We start from the raw sequence: 12,723 nt of genomic DNA on the forward strand, positions 1-12,723 counted from the left end.
CCAGAGGTGTTTCGGTCTCCCAAGAGTGACCCCTAGTGTCACTACATTGACACAATGTCTCATATCCTCCATCAGGGAATGGAGGTTACGAAAGTAACCAGGACATTTTCATTGGTCTATTGTATGATTATCTTGTTATCATTTCTGTCTGTTCATTGGTTCCCTCATCTTTATTTTATCCCTTGTCCATGTATTTAAGCCCTCATATTTACCATTGTCCTTAGTCAGGTATTGTTTGGTTTAACATAGTCCATGGCCATGTCCATGTTCATGTTCATGTTTTGTTTTTGGTTTCACATTCTGGAATATACTCACGTTTGAATAAACTGCACCTGGGTTCCTACAACATCATCGTCTTCGTCTGCCTGTCATTTCTGAGCTTCGTTACAGAATACCTGACCTACACAATATGAACCCTGTGGTCCGACTCCTACACCTACATCAGGGGAGTCGTTCCCTAGAGGATTATGTGGAGGACTTCTGCGCTCTGGCCTGCTGGGTGGACATTAATGAAATAGCCCTCAAGGACGTTTTCCGGGCAGGTTTTAGTGAGCCAGTTTCCTCCCTGATGCCTGACGGTCAGAGTACTTATGGCCTGGCTCAGTATATCGACCTTGCCCTGCAGATTATTGGTTCTACATTCACTGTAGGGGAGGCGGATGCCGAGCCGGAGTCCCACGTTATGGTCGACAAGCCAGCATCCCACATCATGGCCGCCAAGCCAGCAGCCCACGTCATGGCTGCCGAGCCAGAGGCCCACGTCATGGCCGCTGAGCCAGAGTTCCTCGTCATGGCCGCCGAGCCAGAGTTGCACATCATGGCCACCGAGGCAGAGTTCCTCGTCATGGTCACTGAGCTAGCGCCATCTTTAGCCACACCTCAGCCTGTCCACGCCATGTCATAACCACATCTGAGCTATTGGACCTGGAGATGGTTCCCACCCTTGTACCCACCCTTAGTTCTTAGATCCCGACAAAATTATTTACCAAACTGATAATACCTGTGAGGATCTAAGCACTTAACTGGGAGAATGGCAGCTAAGAGTGGTTATCGGTGCCGGCCAGAGGTGCTGCTTGCCAGCAGCCAGCAGAGCCCATGGGTGGTGCACGAGTCTTGGAGAGGCGAGGCTCGGGATACGGTAGATCTCTTGGAGTTTCATCTTCGGATATGGTGCGGTGGTATAACTGCAATGAATTCCGATGTTGCAGATGGTGGTGCAGTTGATGTAATCGTCGAAGTTTGGGATGCTATTAAAGCAAGTTTTAAATTCCAAAGTTTCAAACTTTAATGTTGTGGCTGAAATAACACCGAAGCTAGTCAATACACCGAAGGTGTAAAGTACCAAACTTATCTGGATACGGCTGTTTAAACAGGATACCCAGGAAGAGATGCATCTCATTTGAGTCCAGCATGTCCATGGTGAGTGATGAAAATTAAAAAGTGCTAAAAGCAATATGTTCTTATGTCAGTTAACATAAGAGTGGTGTTAAGTGCAGCTTGCATCCATGCAATGGAAAGACAGCTAAGCAATGAATGAATGAATTAATGGAGGACTTAAATAGGACCGCTCTGATAAGCGTCTGAATTGTATTGGTAGACATCATGATCAGCTGAGCATCAGGGGACCTGTACCCACAGTCTCATTGGATTCTGCACTGGAACAGTTCCATTCCTGAGGTTTATTATCTCAGCGGATGGGATTCACGCTGATACAGCTAAAGTGAGGGCTGTCTCTGACTGGCCAATTCCTACCTCTCACAAGGCATTACAGCAGTTCCTGGAGTTCGCCAACTTCTATTGGCTCTTTTTTTAGGAATTAAAGTCAGTTGGTGTCTCCATGATAGCTCTCACCTCCACATGGTCTTGTTTTCTCTGGTCTCCTCAGGCTCAATCCAACTTTGACTCCCTCAAAGCTCGCCTCTTTTCTGCTCCTATTCTTTGTTTTCCTGAACAAGAGAGGCAGTTTATTGTGAAAGTGAATGCATTGGAGGTTGGGGCTGTTGCAGTCCTCTGTCAGCGGTCCCTGAAAGATGGAAAAGTCTACCCCTATGCCTTTTTCTCTCACTGCCTGTACCTAGTCAAATGGAACTACGACATCGGCTTTATTCTTCAGACACTTCAACTTTTTTTTCACTCTCTCCTGGCCGTATGATGGCCCAGATGACAACCCTTCCCCTGATACTATTCTGCTGGATTAGTGCCTGTTGGCGGCTGCTGTCTGGGACATTGAGGTGCAGGTGAGGGGGGTTCTCCATTTCTCTGAGGCACCTGGGTGGTGCCTAATGGGTCTGTTGTTTATTCCTAGGTAGGTCCGGTCAGCTGTCCTCCAAAGGGGCCACTTCGGGAGTAGGTAGAATGCTGGTTGTCCATGGTGGAGGAGATCCACCAGTTTGTCATTGCCTGCTCAGTCTGTGTTCATAGCATAAGGTGGGGTTTTCAGCTAAAGCGGTTCAAGCTGTAGGAATGCCAAGGTGAATGAAGAAATGTTAACAGTAAGATGTAATAAAACTGTGCACCTTCTGCTACTTATACCAATGACAGAAATGAGCAAGAGAGAGCTTTGATTAGAACCATACAATGACCTTATTTTAACCTTGCCTTGCCTTGCCTAGTTTAAGACAGCAAAATGACACCTTCATCACTCCATTGGATTCTGCCGATGGCACAGTGGTTTGGCCCTTCTTACAGTAGTAAGTTCTCCAGCATTCTGTTGATCTCCTTTGCAAATCCTCTCCCTCTTCCTCGGTCCTATATTGCCCTGGATTTTGTTTCCGGCCTCCACCCTTCCAATGCCAGTACCACCATCCTTACTGAGGTGGATCACTTCTCCAAGGTGGTCCACTTCATTCCCCTTTCTAAAGTCCCCTCTGCCAAGGAAAATGCCAGGGTGGTTGTGGGCCACATCTTTAAGGATTCATATGCTTCCAGTGGGCATGGACTCTGACAGGGGTCCCCAGTTTGTCTCCAACTTTTTGAGGGAGTTTTGCAGCCAGCTGAGTGCTTCTGTCAGGCTTCCGCCCCCAGACCACTGAGAAGACTGAGAGGACTAAACAGGACCTGGGAAGGATGTTCTGATGCCTGGAATCCCACAACCCTAACTCCTGGAGCCAGTACTAAATCATCTGTGGACCACCGTTGGTTGATTGCGCCGATCTACACCTGTGGACAGCAGGTTTTTCTGTCTTATTCTGGTTGCCTGCATGCTCTGTGTTTCCCTCATGTGCTCCTTTGTTTTCCCAAAACGCCTTTGTTGTGACCGCTGCAATCACAGGGTTTCCATGCAGGGGCATGATCATTGCGGCTGCTACTCATCTCATTGATGGTATCTGTTCCTTGTTTGTTTTGAACAGTTCTACCCTTTTCATTCTCCATTCGTTTGCTGTCTTGTGCTAGATTGTCTTGTAATGCTCTTTACTTCTAAAGGAATCCTGCCTGTCTCCAGTTGGTATTCTCTGTCTGTTTATCTCTTTGTTAGTTTGTTTTGTCTGCTGCCCTCCTAGAGCTTGACCCAAGCCTGCCTGTTGTTTACACTTCTGTCTGCCTCCCCTGGACTTTGTTTGCAAGGTCTGACAGCCAGGGAGGCAGTTCCAAGAAGGGGGCAGGGTCTGACGGCCTGGGAGGTGGCTCCAGGAAGGAAGCCGATAGATAGTTTGGAGGCCTAGGAGGAGGTCTCAGGAAAGAGACAGGGTCTGGTGGCCAGGGATGTGGATCCAGGTAAGGGGCGGCCGCTGGACAGGGGTCTGACTGGACATGGGCAGCTGCTGAGCAGAGGTCAGACTGGACTTGGGCGGCCACTGGACCAGGGTCAGACTGGACTTGCGAGGCCGCTGGGCAGGGGTCAGAATGGGCAACAGCCTCCATGGTCAAAAGCACTGGTAGAGACTGGGTAATGACCTCTGTGGCCATGAGCAGTGGCAGAGACTGGGGAACAGCCTCCATGGCCATGAGCACTGGCAGAGGGTCTGGAGGCTATGGTGTAAAGGGTTCAGGGGTGGAGCCTCAGGAGGGGGAGTCAGAGGCGGCTCAGGAGACAGACCATGACAGGCACAGGCACTGGCTCGTGGACAGTGGCAGGCGTGGATGCTGACAGGGGCAGAGGAACAGCCTCCGTGGCTGTGAACGCTGGCAGTGGCAGGGGAATGGCCTCCGTGGCCATGGACACTGGCAGCAGCAGGGGAACAGCCTTCATGGCCATGAGCGCTGGCGCAGCAGGGGAATGGCCTCCGTGGCCATGGACACTGGCAGCAGCAGGGGAACGGCCTCCATGGCCATGAGCGCTGGCGCAGCAGGGGAATGGCCTCCATGGCTGTGGACGCTGACAGCGGCAGGGGAACAGGCTCTGTGGCAATGAGAACTGGCAGTGGCAGGAGAATGGCCTCCATGGCAATGAGAATTGGCAGCGGCAGGAGAACGGCCTCTGTGGACTCTGGCAACAGCAGAGGAGCAGGGGCCCCTCTCCTCCTCTACTTACGGATGGCTGGATACACAGCTGTGGGATCGGCCGCTGCCTCCTGGTGCTCAGCAGTGGACAAAGGTTAAGCAGCTGGTAAGGGCTGGGAGGTGGGAGCAGTGAAGTTTGGTTCCCACAGCCTGAGTAGGAACCTCTCCTCCATGATTTCACAGACACGATCTACCACCTCCCAGAAAGACCAAGCCACAAGGTTTTCCCATAACTCCCAATCCACTGGCTCATCTAGTCAAGAAGAGGACAAGAAGAGGTATATCAGGGTGGCCTCACTATATCCCAAACCCTGAGCCGCATTGAAGAGTGCCTCGTCATAAACACCAAAAGGGCGGTTGCCCAGATGCCAACTCCCCGGACTGCAGCCCAAGGCCGAGTCATGAGAGGCCGGTTCCTGCCGGACTGGAGCGAGAGTTAAGAAAATGCCCATTGCCTCCACTGGGTCCATTTTGTCAGTCGGTTCTTCTGTCAGAGTTTGTCGCATAACTTTAATTATAAACAAAATGAGGGGATATAACGAAGAAGGAATCATATGAAGAAGAAGGTAACACAAACTCAACAGCAGTATGCTGGCAACTAACGCACTACACACAAACAAGAACCGACAAAGGAACAAGAGGGCATATACTGTATACACAAGGGCTAACAAGACAATGAGGAACACCTGTGATACAATTAGGGCAATGGAACTGGAAGACAGACATAACAGAGGAAAAACGTCAAACTAAGAGTCTCTTGGGGGAAAACACAAGAATGTCATGACGTGACAATTATAAACTGGTGCATATTTCTTTGACAGTGAAACACAAGGAAAATGTGGTTCTCGTCAGGATTTAGATTTACCATCCATTAAATGATAGAGAATGCAAGTATTATTAATAATTTTCATCTACTGACACAAGTCATGGCTAGTATTAAGAGTAATTGTATCGGAATGCACTTCACTTCTACCGGTCGATTTTGATTAAAAGAAAATTTAAGTAATTTATTAAAACCAAAAAAATTAAACCAAAAATAATTCAAAATTAAATGTACACTTCAAACAAAATTAAAATATAATCAAAATAATGAAGAGGTCAAAAAAATCATACCAAATCCAAAACTTTTACCCTCTCCAACTTCTTCCACCAGCCACTTTTGCAGTGACTTAAACATCATCCTACGAGAACAGGTGGAAAAATACCAATATAAATTTGATAATAAATACAGTTGTAAATATAAACTTAATAATAATTGAAAAATAAACAATGACACAAATTTATTATTATTATTATTATTATTTTTTTTTTTTATAAAACGGCTATTGTTAGGGACATAACTTGATGTTCCACTATATTTTCAGAGTTTGGACTTGAACTTTATTACCACCTACTGGTGTAATCTCCAAACTGCAAATGTAGGAACAAAATTTGAAATTTGTGCTTGCACTGAAAACAGAGGTGGTTTTGAAACATGTTAGCGCAATGACCTATTCCTCGGGAAAATAGCAAATTGCGCTTTGCAACACTTCATTGACATACAATACCCACAGACAGTGAAAATACTACCACTTATGACCACTTGCGCTTTTCGCTGGTATGAAAATTGCTCTTAGAATTAGCTCTCTTACAAAAATTGGATAAGATGTAGTGCATGTAGCGCTAAAAAATAGAACTTAAAGTCTAGCATCTCTCTAGTTTAGTGGCAGGCCTGTCAAAATACTGCAGACTGAGACCTACGTATGTTATAAATACTCATGGTTTCTCACTACCAGTCATGAGCTTAATGGAAACTTCTGGTGGCTTTCTTTGCAGGTGTGGTTATAAGAGCAGCAGTCAAAGATTATTTAAGTGTATAAAATAAGTGAAGACATGCAGGAGTTGATGTGCCACAACCTCAAAGAGTTAAAATATAGAATACAGAAAGCATATTTCTCACTAATAGAAATTACTGGTTTATACTGTTCAATATGAACTCCTGCACCACAACATCAAAATGCACTATATCTGGGACTAACAAAAGTGTCTCTGTTCAACTGTACTCTGCTTCTTTTCATTCAACAATCTAACAAAATGCATAATGCTGTCCACTTCAGTTCAACAAATGAATGCTGTTTAAGCAATTAAATTATTTTAAGTGAAAGCATCTGTTGTTAGTTTGTGCTGGATTCTCTAAAAAACATCAGTGTTTAAAGAGTCAAGCACTGTACAGATCAGCTGTTCCATCATCAGCTGTGTACTTGACTAACTGTATTTCCATCCAAAAAGGGAAATTAATAAAGTAAGGATAGGACAAGGGACAGAAAGATTGGGGCTTAGTGTATTGTCCACCATTGTCTGTTGTTTGCAGGGCAGAAAACCAAGGCAGTTAGACCAAAAAAGCAGATCAAGTTGGGTTCTGAACTCGCGACTACATTGGTACAGCTAGCAAAAACATGCATCAAACATCCACACCAACCCAGCTTTGTTTTTTTTAAATATGCAGCCAATAACCTACAAACAAGGAAGTCTTAAATAATGCCTAAACTAAAGACTCTGCTAACTAAATTCAGCGGACTCGATACATGTGCTAATGGACTATGATAATGGCCTACTCGACAACACATTGTTTCCTAGAGCTGGCTGAAAATACTCAAAACAGACACAAACAGCGTATCTATCAACCACAAATAATATAATATTGAGCAGCAGCTGTCCGAGTTACACTGGAGTGACGTCACCTCCCCTCTTCCATTGACTGGCTAGATGAGGAGCTGTCGATCAAGAACTAGTTGATCAATAGGGACGAAAAACTCTACCTGATTTACATGAAACTCTACTTTATAGAAAAATACAGCGTAAGTGTACAATTGTTTTTTTAAATATAAGCAAAATTGTCAGAGAACACAAAAAACAGTAATATAACCAAGGTAAACATGATTTTGTTTGCAATTCTGATGACTTTGCTTTAATTTTTCTGCTATTTTTTGCAGCATATTTTAAATGTGTTTATATATTTTTGATTCATGCTTGTTATTTTTTGATCTGCGCTAAATATTTTGATCTGCACTTATTAATTTTTTCTGCACTTTTTATTTATTATGGTGCTTATTATTTTTTTATCTGCACTCTTTATTTTTTGATTCATACTTATTATTTTGATTAACGCTTATTATTATTTTGATCCCATAATTTTCCTCAATAGATTTAGTTTTATCTGTGCAAAATCAATCGGCAAGTACAAGGAGATCCACATTATGTAAAGTAATCTGCTATTTATGAATATTTATGAATGTTTAGCATAGTTTTAATTGCTTTACTTCCTCATTTAATTTTGAAGTGATGTGTGTCTCAGTGTGTCAGTTCCATCACTCGTTCATGTGACACTGAGATGTTACTGCTCATCCTCTTCGTCTTTCAGATGTTTGTGGAGGTTCAACCTCAAAGTAAGTGACACAGAAAAATACTTATATTTTTGTCTAATACATTTTAAGTAATCCCACATTTTTCTTTTCTGGTGTGGTGGTTATTAGTGCCTGATGTTTTGAATGACTTTTTATATTTCACTTCTTGAAGAATTGACTGATCAGTCCTGGCTGACAGTGTTTCCAGAATCAGTGCTTAAAGAGTCAGACACAGTGCAGCTGAAACATGACAGGCCAAAAGATGCAATGAGATCCAATGAGAATCACACTATGACAGTTATCAGTCAGTATGATGTTCATTTTGGTACTATAATATTACAGTAAACTCTTATCTTTATGTAGTATGTTTATAAACTTTTAATTCTTATAATTAACATCATACAATTATTTTTAACTGTCATAATCCTGTTTACTGAAGTGTTTCAGTCCACACTAATGCTCTACTATTTCTTGATTGTATCTGGCAGATGAGAGGCCAACAATTAGAGTCATCCATGAATCTCAACTTTCTGAATTTAGGATTTACTGTGAAATACCACGATCAGATAATGGCAGTTATAATTGTTACATTTTCTCTGGAGATCAGTATAAATACTTGATAAAGACAGTGTCTGCAAATTTCTGGAAAAACAAACTGTATTTTTACAATAACGGAAAATGTATTGTTCAATCATAGGAAGTCAGCAAAGAGTAAATCATTGAGCTGCAAATATTCTCTAAAAACTGCACCACTCAACCGTTCACAATATAGTGACAAATACAACCTTACATGTGAGTAATATTGTGTTTGCAATTTCTGTTTGGCATTAAATTATTTCCTCAAATCTAAAGAATGTTGTTAATGTCATTTGTATATTTCTCCCAAAAGCTTTTATACCTGTGCAAAATCAGTCACAAAGTACAACAAAGAGATCAATATTATGTAAGTTAATCCGCTATCCACGAATTTCATGCATTTGTGATTATCACATATTGTGTGACATCGCAAAATTCTCTATGCAGATTCATCATTAACTTTCTCTACAATCGTTACAACAATAGAGTCAGAAAGTGAGTACCCAAATGTGACAACAAAATGAAGACATTGTGATTTCTATTTTACTAACAAATACAAATAACTATGTTATAAATGTTGTTTTGTTAATATGTTATATAGTACGTTTTTATTTATTTTAGCAGCTCTGATTATGGAATCCAGTCCTTCTTTTAACACCACAACCAACCCAATTGCTGGTGAGTAGCAGGATAATATTTGTAAAGAAAATACATTATAAAGATTCAAGTGAATCATTAAACGTAAGCGTTGCAATTGCACTGGAAAATTTAATGTCAACGCTTGTTACTCACATGCTTAACCGAACCCTTCAAAAGAAAATCCAATGAGCAGAACATTTGTGCAAAGCATTTTAATGTAATATAATTTTCATTAAGAAGGTAGATAGGCAGACAGAAGTTTGGGGCTCCTTAAAAATGGAGACAATATCTTAATAATTTTAAGTTGCTTTGGATGAAAGTGTCAGAATGGCACACAATCAAATTAAGAGCACTACACTTGAGTGCATTTAATATACTTGATTTACACTTGATTTAGCATACAACTTAGTAACAAAAATATAATGTTATTGTATAAAGTTGGAACCAAGCCAAATGAGTAAGATTTAAAAACTTATTTTTCTGTTTTTGATTAACAGGTATAGTTTGCATAAAACATGTCTATTTCAGGTAAAAATGTACATACACTGATGAGCCAAAACATTCTGACCACCTGCCTAATATGCTGTTGGTCCTCCGCATGCTACCAAAACAGCACCAACCTGCCGAGGCATGGACTCTACAAGACCCCTGAAGGTGTCCTGTGGTATCTGGCACCAAGACATCAGCAGCATATCCTTCATGTCCAGTAAGTTGCGAGGTGGAGCCACCGTGGATCAGACTTGTAGGTCCAGCACATCCCACAGATGCTCAATCGGATTGAGATCTGGGGAATTTGGAGGCCAAGGCAACACCTTGAACTCTTCATCATGTTTCTCAAACCATTCCCGAACAATATGTGCAGTGTGGCAGGGCATATTTTCCTGCTGAAAAAGGCCACTGCCATCAGGGAATACCATTGTCATGAAGGGGTGTAGCTGGTCTGCATCCAAGTTTATGTAGTTGGCATGTGTCAAAATGATGTCCAAATGAATGGCCAGACCCAGCATTTCCCAGCAAAACATTGCTCAGAGCATCACACTTCCTCTACTGACTTGTCATCTTCCCATAGTGCATCCTGGTGCCATCACTTCTCCAGGTAAATGGTGCACACGTACACGGCTGTCCATGTGATGTAAAAGAAAACGGGACTCATCAGACCAGGCGACCTTCTTCCACTGCTTCAAGGTCCAGTTCCGATGCTCGCATGCCCATTGTAGCTGCTTTCAATGGTGGACAGGGGTCATTGTGGGCACTCTGACTGGTCTGCGGCTAAGCAGCCCATTTGCAGCAGGGTGCGATGCACTGTGTGTTGTGACACATTCCTCCCATAAACATCATTAAAATGTTCTGTGACTTGTGCCACAGTAGACCTTCTGTTGGTACGGAGCAGATGGAATATCCTATGTTGCCCTCGCACATCGATAAGCCTTGGGCGCCCAACAACGTGTCGCTGGTTTGTGGTTAGTCCCTCCTCGGACCACTGTCGGTAGGTACTCACTACTGCTGACCGGGAGCACCCCACAAACCTTGCCATTTAAATGGCTATAACAATTTGGCCTTGTCAAAATCTCTCAGGTCTTTACTCCTGCCCATTTCTCCTGCATTGAACATGTTGACTACGAGAACTGATTGTTTGCTTACCATCTAATCTACCCAGACCTTGACATGTGGCCTTGTTACAAGATGATCAACATTATTCGCTTCACCTGTCATAATGTTTTGGCTCATTAGTGTATATGTTTAAGGAAAAGTGTACATTTTTATGTGCTGTAACTGGTCACCATTTCCTAAAAAATTTTAAGTCCTGTTTTTATTTTTATTTGCTAAAACGAATTATGTTCATAAGGCTAAATTGTGCAAATTCAGATTTTTATGGGCAACACACTTTGTAATATAAATAGGAAATACTGACCTATAACAATGTTTTCACTGATGTTTAGGAACTCAGCCTTCAAACCTCCACTGTGTCACATGGAACACCACAGCTGATGAGTTAGTTAGTGTACTAAATTTCTTAGTTACTGAGCTGAGTAACTGTTCTAGAGCGGCTTATAGTGTGTCAGAGTGTCCATCTATTTTTATTTCTCCAATTCACTTTTTCAGTTCTGAAAACTTCAACTCCTGGTGAAATTGCTAGCCCTGGAACACCACTAAATAAGAAATATTCATGCTTAATGATGGTTTGACTGACTGAAATGCAATGTTTTAAAATGTTTATTTCTATGTTTTAACTCCTCTAGAAACTACTCAGGCTTCACACCCCCTCAATTTCTCATGGAACTCCACCGCTGGTGAGTTACTATACTTTTTAATATGTGTTATCTTATTCTTTTTCTCATTATATTTTCTAACACTTTTTGTGATCAACAAAAAACAAGCCATACACACTTAAAAATCAGATTTCTTGTGACACCTAGGAATATGGCTTATTATGTGTAGCGGCATGATTTTGACTGGATTCATAGGCGTTTGTCTGTGCTGTTTCAGCAGTAAGCATACCTCACTCCCATTCAGAAAAATTGTGAACATACAGTAAAAGTTGTCTTTTACAATCTTTTGTAAAACATTACACTAACTTGTTGGCTATATCCTAGTAGTTAGTTAGGAAACTCTATGTGGTGCAGGTCGATATGTCCGGTTCCCGACACGCCTCTTCCTTAACCAATCAGGAGTTGTTAACCCTCTGTCAAATCATTTAAAAGGTGGCACATATCTCTACAGCTTTGACTACAGTCCAACAGTGCAGTGTTATATGGCATTCAGTGCAGCCGATTATCCATGCGGCTTTCCACTGTTCTCACTGTCTCTGCCCTCCTTTTAATTCTCCTTAGAGGAGAAATATCTCTCCTAGAATCTTCTGATCCAGAAGAAGCCATTTCCCTGGTAGATTCTGGGGATGACCAAGACAATTAACAAGATATCCAAAAAAAAAAAAAAAAAAAAACCACCAATTCACTCTGGTAGAAATGTCAGTATTCTGAGCAAAACCCACCGGAGCGCTCACCTCTCAGATTTTCTCGGATCCTGGAGGATCTCTTCATCAGAAAATTATCTCCTCCAACTGGTGCGTCAAACAAAGAGCTATTTGAGTTCTTTTTATCCTCCCAAGACAACACAGCTCTGACCCAACATCAGCCCCACGAAGCCAAGGCTAAGCGAAAACATCACAACATCAATGTGTCACCTTCACCACCTCCAGCAAAAAATAAAAACCCCAGCATTTCTTCCAACAGTGATCCTGTCGTCACAGCAATTATGGCAATGAAAGATTCCATCTATAAGCTGGTCAGTAGCACTCGAAAACTCCCAAGCAACCTCCTTGTAACCACTCAGGCATCCCCATCGGGCTCCCGTGACATCATATTTGGTTGCTTAGGAGACCTGGCTGGAGTCACTCAGCACACCCTGGATTTGAACTCACGACTCCAGGGGTGGTCGTCAGCATCAATACTGCTGAGCTACCCAGGCCTCTTTTCAAAAGTCTAACCTTAGCCGAATTTCATGTTACCTTTGGAGTGTACAGGGACACTATATGTGAGATATTTCCAGAGGGACGTGTTGAACTGGATACATACTTGGCTATTATTTCAGATTTGGCCCTCACCTATGGCGGTTCTCTTTTCTATGAATATCACAAATCCTTTTCAGCCAAAGCCGCTCTCTTTATTCAATATTTTCATTTGAA

Source organism: Myxocyprinus asiaticus, chromosome 35, assembly GCF_019703515.2.
Source record: "Myxocyprinus asiaticus isolate MX2 ecotype Aquarium Trade chromosome 35, UBuf_Myxa_2, whole genome shotgun sequence".
NCBI lineage: Eukaryota > Metazoa > Chordata > Actinopteri > Cypriniformes > Catostomidae > Myxocyprinus > Myxocyprinus asiaticus.